Source organism: Nymphalis io, chromosome 4 (genome assembly GCF_905147045.1).
Source record: "Nymphalis io chromosome 4, ilAglIoxx1.1, whole genome shotgun sequence".
NCBI lineage: Eukaryota > Metazoa > Arthropoda > Insecta > Lepidoptera > Nymphalidae > Nymphalis > Nymphalis io.
This window is the reverse complement of record NC_065891.1, coordinates 1,172,601-1,181,076: the sequence shown is the minus strand read 5'-3', so window position 1 is coordinate 1,181,076 and position 8,476 is coordinate 1,172,601. Positions and strand designations below refer to the sequence as shown.

General features: G+C 34.4%; 1 long non-coding RNA gene across 1 annotated transcript; it reads left to right on the top strand.

Moving 5' to 3' along the window:
• Window positions 1-5,625: 5,625 nt before the first annotated feature.
• LOC126781775 (uncharacterized) lies at window positions 5,626-6,023 on the top strand. The gene is made up of 3 exons (XR_007670704.1): window positions 5,626-5,681; window positions 5,783-5,866; window positions 5,953-6,023. It is a non-coding gene; the product is annotated as an uncharacterized LOC126781775 (long non-coding RNA).
• The last annotated feature ends 2,453 nt before the right edge of the window (window positions 6,024-8,476 follow it).

Here is an 8,476-nt window from a genome sequence, read left to right as displayed (position 1 = left end):
AGTACTAGATATTTAGATAATTAATAATCTACATAAATAAATATAATTTAAGTGTCTGACATTTCTAATACATTTAATTACTGAGACTAACCAAGTGATGATTTTAAACTATAACAATTTGCTTATATAATTTGTTGTTTTTAAAAATCCTCAATAAATATTATCACCGCACCCTTTTATCCGCAGTGTTTAAAAATACCTTTAAAATATTTTATAAATGTTGGCCAAATAGTGGTGAAATATTAGAGTATATGGCTGCCAATTATTGATACTTTACATAACAGTTGCCAACCTGGCACAGTTACAACGGTTTGCTGATATTAAATTCAAAGTATCACTTTTATGTTCATTGCTGGTATAAATATTAATAGTGTGTTTTTCTTGTAACTTTTCGTTCGATCGTTTGAGTATTTTTTATAAGCGAAAGATAAAAGGTAAATAAACAGCATGTAAAGATGAAATAAGACCTACTTTCTTTTTGAGAAGTTTTGCAGGATATTATTTCATGGATTAGTGTATAGGATACACATGTGGCAGATTTTCAATCGACATATGAAGATTTTCTCACGACGACTGCCGAGTACGTGATAAATTATAAACCCATTATAGTACATGGAAATTCTGTAGTAATTACTTCCAAGGAAAGATTTAGATAATTAACGATAAATGAGTTTTTAGAGCTGATAAAGTGCGGTAACTTGTTTTCGCTAAGGATAATTACAACAATAATTAATATAAAAATCAACAAGGCATGAATCAAAATTGTAATTTTGTTGACCAATTTTAAAGATAAATGATTCAGCGCCCAGTAACAGCCTGTTAATGTCCCACTGCTGGGCTAAGGCCTCCTCTCCATTTTGAGGAGAAGGTTTGGAGCTTATTCCACCCCACTGCTCCAATGCGGGTTGGTAAAATACACATGTGGCAAAATTTCAATGAAATTAGACACATGCAGGTTTCACTCACGATGTTTTACTTCACCGTCAAGCACGAGATGAATTATAAACACAAATTAAGCACATGACTATTCAGTGGTGCTTGCCCGGGTTTGAACCCACGATCATCGGTTATGATTCACGCGTTGTAACCACTAGGCCATCTCGCGCTCGTGTTAGATATATTATAAGATTTAGATGCTTCGATCGACGGGTAGAGATTCATTATACTGTACTATACTGTACTTAGTCAAGATGAATATTTTACATTTTGTTTACTAATATTATTATGGCTTACTTATCTATGTCAAGCATATAATATTATTTAAAAGTTGCCAAAGAGTCGTCTTAAGAATTTTTTGGTAAAACATTGGTCTTTCAAGCTATAGTTAACATTTCTTTCAAGGCCAATGAGTATGGGCGGTGGTAACCACTTACCATCAGGTGGCCTATTTGCTAGTCCGCCTAACTATTATATAAAAAACACATTCTTTTCAGAATTAGCTCTCGTTTATTTAATACAAGTGACAATCAGAGGGGAGGTAGGTCGGGAGGTTGGGAAATAACAACATTAAATGACATTTCATTACGTGCTATCTTTCTTTCGAGGGAGACGTCAAACTCTTTCTAAGATAATATACGATAAAATGATAATAGACAAAAATAATAAAAAATAAATAGGTATTTATTCATAATGTAAGTACCAATTCATATGAAAACGTAGAAAATGTAATGTAGTTTGTGTTCTCAACATAATATTTGTTAATATAAAACAGATGGGAAAGTGAATATTTAATACGAAATAATTCAAAAAGTCAACGTGACTCAAATACTAACAAAACCTTCGTCACGAGAGTAGATGCGGATAAAAAGGACAAAGTCAAATAAAATCCTTAAGTTTCCACGCTCCCTGAGTTAACGTGCGAGTTTACTGCGATACGCCTAAACAAAAACAAACGCAGGAAACAATTGACTTTTAAAAGTTCACATTTACGAGTAACTCTTTATTGCGGGCTTTGTTTACATTTGAATTGATTTTCCCTTTACTTTTTTATTTAGCGTGCAAATACTTATTGTCGGCGTAAATTAAAAAGTTACTCATTGTTTGTTGTATACAACACCAGTGTAGCTCTGTTAATCGCTCTTCAAAACAATGGCTAAAACTTTCATCAGGGTTTATATTTGAAAAACAATGATGAGGTAAGTTTGTTCAATGGTCAGTCTTCCCCCTAGGGGTGGGATCACTTTAAGGGGGGATTTGCCGAGCCACTAGTAGATCACAGCACAAGGTAGCAGATACCTTATAAAAAATGGTACTACTGATAATAATTACGGCTTAAAGAGTTAGTGAGCCAAAGCGATTGCCGGCACGAGTAACATAAGTGCTTCTTATGTTACTATGAGCAAAAGTATTCTATTACCATAAGGTGGCCCATTTGTATGTTTGTTTTTCTAATTTTAATCAATAAACAGGTAGATGATCACATTTATTTTTTACATTTGTCTCGAGCTTTAGGTAAAAACCGAAGCTCTAATATCCGAAGTTCCGAATCCTTAACATTATAAATCATAAACAGGGATCAGTATAATTAATAGAAATGAACTGAGTTGAGTTGAAATGCTCAGTGGTGAAGACGAATATCGTAAGGAAATCAGTAATCCGAGTGCGTTTTTTTACTTATTCGATAGCGTTGACGTTAACTGCTAGTTACATAAGCATGGAAAAGTCGCATTTACTTTAAAATTGATAACTAGTATAATGATTATTGTTATGTGTACTCATACAATCACTTACGCCCTTTTACCCTTCAACGGTATCTCTAAGAAACAGATACCAATCAGTTATATCTCCCTCGAGAGCGAACCCTACTAACAATGTTACATCCTAAGATGACACAAGAGATAGGATCGGTTAGTATAGAGTGTCGTAGCCGTGGCGAGTGTTAATGGAATATTTATGACGTTAACTGAGTACCGCTGACCCTAAATAGTTTTAAGTCATACGTATACATATACAAATATAGGTGTTTGCTTTTGACTTTATTTTAGCATTGATGTTTAATTAATTTGGGTTATCACTATTTGAAATAATCAACATATAACATAAATGCTATGATATTTGCGAAAATACTAAATGATGGGATACAAAAATATTTCAAAAGAAACGCGATAAATGATGCAAAATCTGGCGCATAATAGGTCAGTTTTATTGTATTTTATTTTACGGTGCTTAACTTACCGTCTCTCACGGGTAAGCGATCGCGAAAAACCAAGATGGCTGCCGGCAATGTCGGGAAAACTTGATTTGTGACTCCACGAAGTAATGCCAGAGAGGAATGCCAACAGTTGAATTGGAAAAATTTTATATTGTCCCATAAAAGTCTTGACGAAAACAAAGTGCATTTTTATTCAAGGATCAGTCACAAATTTCGAAAGGGTTTATCTAAAGAATTCGCTAGAAGTTCGGTTTCTCCTCGTTGCCTCGAGTTTGGGAATCGCTGACACGATTAATAGTATCTGTCTAGAACTTATGCTTCGCTGGTCTTTGAGGTTTTTGTAATAAATGGTGTTTTTTCGGTTGACGTTTTTTATAGATTTTTATGAGAAAACGAAAGCTTACAAGCGAGTTTCTTCATCGATCATATCATTCAACAACTCTTAGGAAAATATACTTTTCTTTAATAGTTTTCTTTGTGTTACAAATTGTTTTTTTACAATAGAAAAAATACAAGACAACATTAACAGAATTGAGATATTTTTGCAAATATGATAAAAGTATTTCTTCACATTATATTTCATATAGAATCACAAAACACACTAATGAATATTAGCCGCGTGCTTGCCTCGACAACTTCCGTTATTGAACTATCGATGGGAAAATACTCACCACCAACCACCGATAAATTGACTGACTCACCCGTCTGACCATCTGAATATATAATACAACAGTACTAAGAACTGCTGTTTAATTCTCGCTCTACTCTCTCCTTGCAGTCTACTACGCGAATTAAGTTGAATGGCATCGGGTCGCAACTCGCACGCACGGACCACGCTAATGAAGAAAGTTCCTCCCGACCATGCCCGGGATGCACCACGAGGAGGTGACCCGCATATCAACAAATTGACGCTTCACTATCGAGGCATTTAATATAAACTCATAAAATATTGTCAAAAAATATAATTAAGCCTCAGTATCATTTCTACAGTAACAGCCTGTGAATATTCCACAGCTGGGCAAAGGCCTCCTCTCCCTTTTGGGGAGAAGGCTTGGAGCTTATTCCACCACGCTGCTCCAATGCGGGTTGGTGGAATACACATGGGACAGAATTTCCGTGAAATTCGACACATGCAGGTTTCCTCACTATGTTTTCCTTCACCGTCAAGCAAGAGATGAATTATAATAACAAATTAAGCACATTTAAATTCAGTGGTGCTTGCCCAGGTTTGAACCCACGTTCATCGATTAAGATTCACGCGTTCTTACCACTGGGCCATCTCGGCTTTTATATCATATAGTACCATTTCTATGGGAATAATATTTATAAATTATTAATATTTTTTGAATGGCATGATGTTTTAATAATACGCACGAATACGTTTTACAATTCGCTTATATTGTATACGTATATCAAAAGTCGTAATTTGATGAGCAGCAACGAGAAAACCACTTTTCATCGCTATAATGGAACGTACAGTGTATTTTCGATAAATCAACATGCGATGCAGCACACTGCAAGTACATTGCCATATTGACGATTTTACAAACCGTGTTCAACTACACGAGCGAAGCCTGGCCTTTGTTCGTAACAATGTTAATACTGGAACTGTCTTCGTACAAACAGAATGGATTTGTTATGAATTTTTTTACAATACATTCAGTTTTCGTTGCAGATCTCAAAATGTATATTTAGATAAATATAAACCTGAAAATGATTTACATTAACGCGGACACAAACTTTCATTATATGTAACTAACATATAACATTAAGTAGGTATGTTTATATATCGTAACATTTATGCTGTTTATGTTAAAGAATATATATTTATAAACAAAATTATCCTTCTTATTATTAATGGAATTTATTATCTTATGTTCGACCCGAGATGAGCCAAGAAGAGCCGAGATGGCCCAGTGGTAAGAACATGTGAATCTTAACCGATGATCGTGGGTTCAAACCCGGGCAAGCACCACTGAATTTTCATGTGCTTAATTTGTGATTATAATTCATCTCGTGCTTTACGGTGAAGGAAAACATCGTGAGGAAACCTGCATGTGTCTAATTTCACTGAAATTCTGCCATATGTGTATTCCACCAACCCGCATTGGAGCAGCGTGGTGGAATAAGCTCCAAACCTTCTCCTCAAAAAGAGGAGAGGAGGCCTTTAGCCCAGCAGTGGGACATTCACAGGCTGTTACGGTATGTTCGACCCTAATCTAGAATTGAAAATATACATAAATATGTATATTTTGAACATTTGTTTTAGCACTTATAACCCTATAAATTTTATTTTTTCAGTATTTTGATTTTTATTAAAAAATTGTTTTTATTTTACCTAATCTAACCGGTTTATGAAATAAATTACGGTTATCGAATTGGCATTCATTGTTTCGATGTTTATTATCTGTGCTGTTTGAGAGATGGCAGCACTACGTTGTTCGCCGTTCGGTCGTCCTTTGGATCGTTGAGCAGGCGCCGGTCGCTTACCGACGCTGTCAGTTTTAAACGATTAAATATATTCCTTTTTGTAAGTATATTCCTTGAATATAGTGGATAATTGGCATTGAATATATTGTTTGTACATTTCGTATATTGGTAAAAACCATTCATATTCCATATTCGTTTCAGATTATATACAAAATTATAATAACGGAGGGTTACCTACGTCATCTACTTTGTAAAACTTATTTGAGAGGTTCGGGTTACCAAATCGTAAGTAAAACACATTGTATTCGTTTAGTCGAGGCATATTATTTGTTATTTGAGTAGTATTTAATCGATTTTTGGTTTAATTCCAGTCTTTGTATCAAAACCGTGCCACGTGCAATATAAGTCATATATTGCCTTATTTCTACAGATTTAAACACTCCTGAGGTGAGTTGATGCATAAATTACATTCAGTAATCATTATACCACGTGGTTCATTATTAATTTTTATCAATTTCTTCATATTTTATTCAAAAACTGAACATAGAATTTGTCGATGTACTAGGTGGCCTGGGTCGAATCCTAATGTGATTCGAATTGCTTAAAAGCTTTGTTTCATTAATTTAAAGATAGTTCTTGCTTTCTGATATTATTATTTTATTGCTAGTAAAGCAATAATTTTCCATATTTTCACACTTTAAAAGTTAAATTTAATAACCTCAATTGTCTAGTTTATTACTTGGTTTTAATAACTTATTCTTCTTTATATCTGTGTCTAGGGCATTCTTAGGCCCTTCTTAGCGTTCATGCAAGATAGGTAATAAGTTGTTTTGTTCACAGGGATTGTTTATTTTTCTTTTATTTTATATATACTTTGTATATTGCATTACAAAGTAATATAATATTGTTTGGTGGACTAAACCGAGGAATTGCTGCTGATTTGGAGCTGTTGGAGGCTCTGCTGTTTTATGAAGGAGAGGCTGCTTGTCCGGTGGGCTGCTGTTGCTGCTGGTGCCATTTGCTGCTTCGCACTGCTTTTATTTGTTTGCTCACTATTTGTGACACTGCGCATAGTGTTTGCACTATCCTGCTTATCTATTTAAATCTATCACTTAATTTTAACCGATGCCAACTCACCTACAACTAACTTGTAATATTTTATTGTATTAATGTTAACTTAATTTACCAGATACTGTCAACGACCCATCCCCTGATTTTGATGTCGTAATTTTTATAATTAAAATTCAATAATCTTTATGATGAGTTTTATTAATGTAACGGTCTTGGTGGAACGAACCCCGTACATACGAGAACCCTGTGACACACTTATATCCTTTTTCTATTGATAACACTAAAGCTTGTAAGCTACGAAACAAAATAAATTAAAATCGAAGAAAAGAATACTGAACAGATTTTTATGCCTATTTATAATTTGATAAATAACTTTAATAAGTAATTCATGTTTGCGTATTAGTAATACAGGCGTGAATATTTATTTAGTATTAACGTGCATGATCTTGAGTTCGGTCTATTTATCGTATAATGGAAAAATCCCAGCGTGAAACCTCCTCGCTGTCGATAAAACTAATTCCATTTTCGGTTCGATTTCGCCAGAGATGATATGAAATTGCTTCGCAGATGTACAGAATTTTTAACTGCAAACAAATATGAAAGGACACAATAGTCGTGATTTGTAGGCCACTCGTGCACGCCGTCCGAGTAACGCGGGGGAACAGATATCTGAAAGTGCCAACGTTCGAATTGGAAAATTGTATATGGAGCTATAAAGTTCTTGACGGGGACGTAGTACGTAGTAGTTCGAGCTACGATGTTGACTATTTGATTTAAAGAAAACTTTTAAATTGTTTCTAAATTATTAATCGCTTATCTTGAAAATACTTAATTAATTGAATATTTTCTTAAGACCGTTCATTGAATATATGACTGAGATTTTATATCTCGTGGAATCGTATAGCGAACACGAAACGGAAGAAGCAGCGTGGGCAGGCTCCCTGCAAAGTAGACCAACCATTTTGTGAGGGTCGCGAGAAACCACTGGCTATACAGATAACGGCCGTCGTGAAAAACTTTGTCTGTGGATGTCTGATGATTTATGGAGAAAGGTCATAAACTATAAATAGCATTACGCTACGACTAGAGGGGGTGGTGCAGTAATATTTAACGCAAGTGTAACTAGATCAGCTAGTATGTGACATGGTTCTTTACCTAAGAATTAGAAATCACCCAAAAATATGATTACATTTTCAGGTATTGAACTAGTAAATTAAATATCGTGTGTTATAAATATCATTATCGATATAGCTTTGAGTTATTTATTTTGATGTAGTAAATATTGAATAAGCTTGTAGGAATTAAAATGAGTCGTATTTATTTAATAAAATATCTTTAAGAACGTGGAAGACCAGCGTACTACGAGTACAATACAGTTAGCAAGAACTAAGGTTGATACGATTCTTCCATAAGACAATAAATTTATAAAATAGTTCAAAATTTTATTTATTAATCTTTCTAATTGAAATCGGTCAGTTTCTTAGTGTTAAATTAAGAACATGCTCTATTTTAATATAATGATTATATCATAACCTACGTCTTAATTTACCAATACATATAATTTGTTCTTCTTATCTATATCTATATCTCGTGCTTGACGGTGAAGGAAAACATCGTGAGGAAACCTGCATGTGTCTAATTTCATTGAAATCCTGCCACATGTGTATTCTACCAACCCGCATTGGAGCAGCGTTGTGGAATAAGCTCCAAACCTTCTCCTCAAAAGGGAGAGGAGGCCTTAGCCCAGCAGTGGGACATTAACAGGCTGTTACTGTTGCTGTATCTATATCTATACTAACATATAAAGCTAAAGGGTTTGTTTAG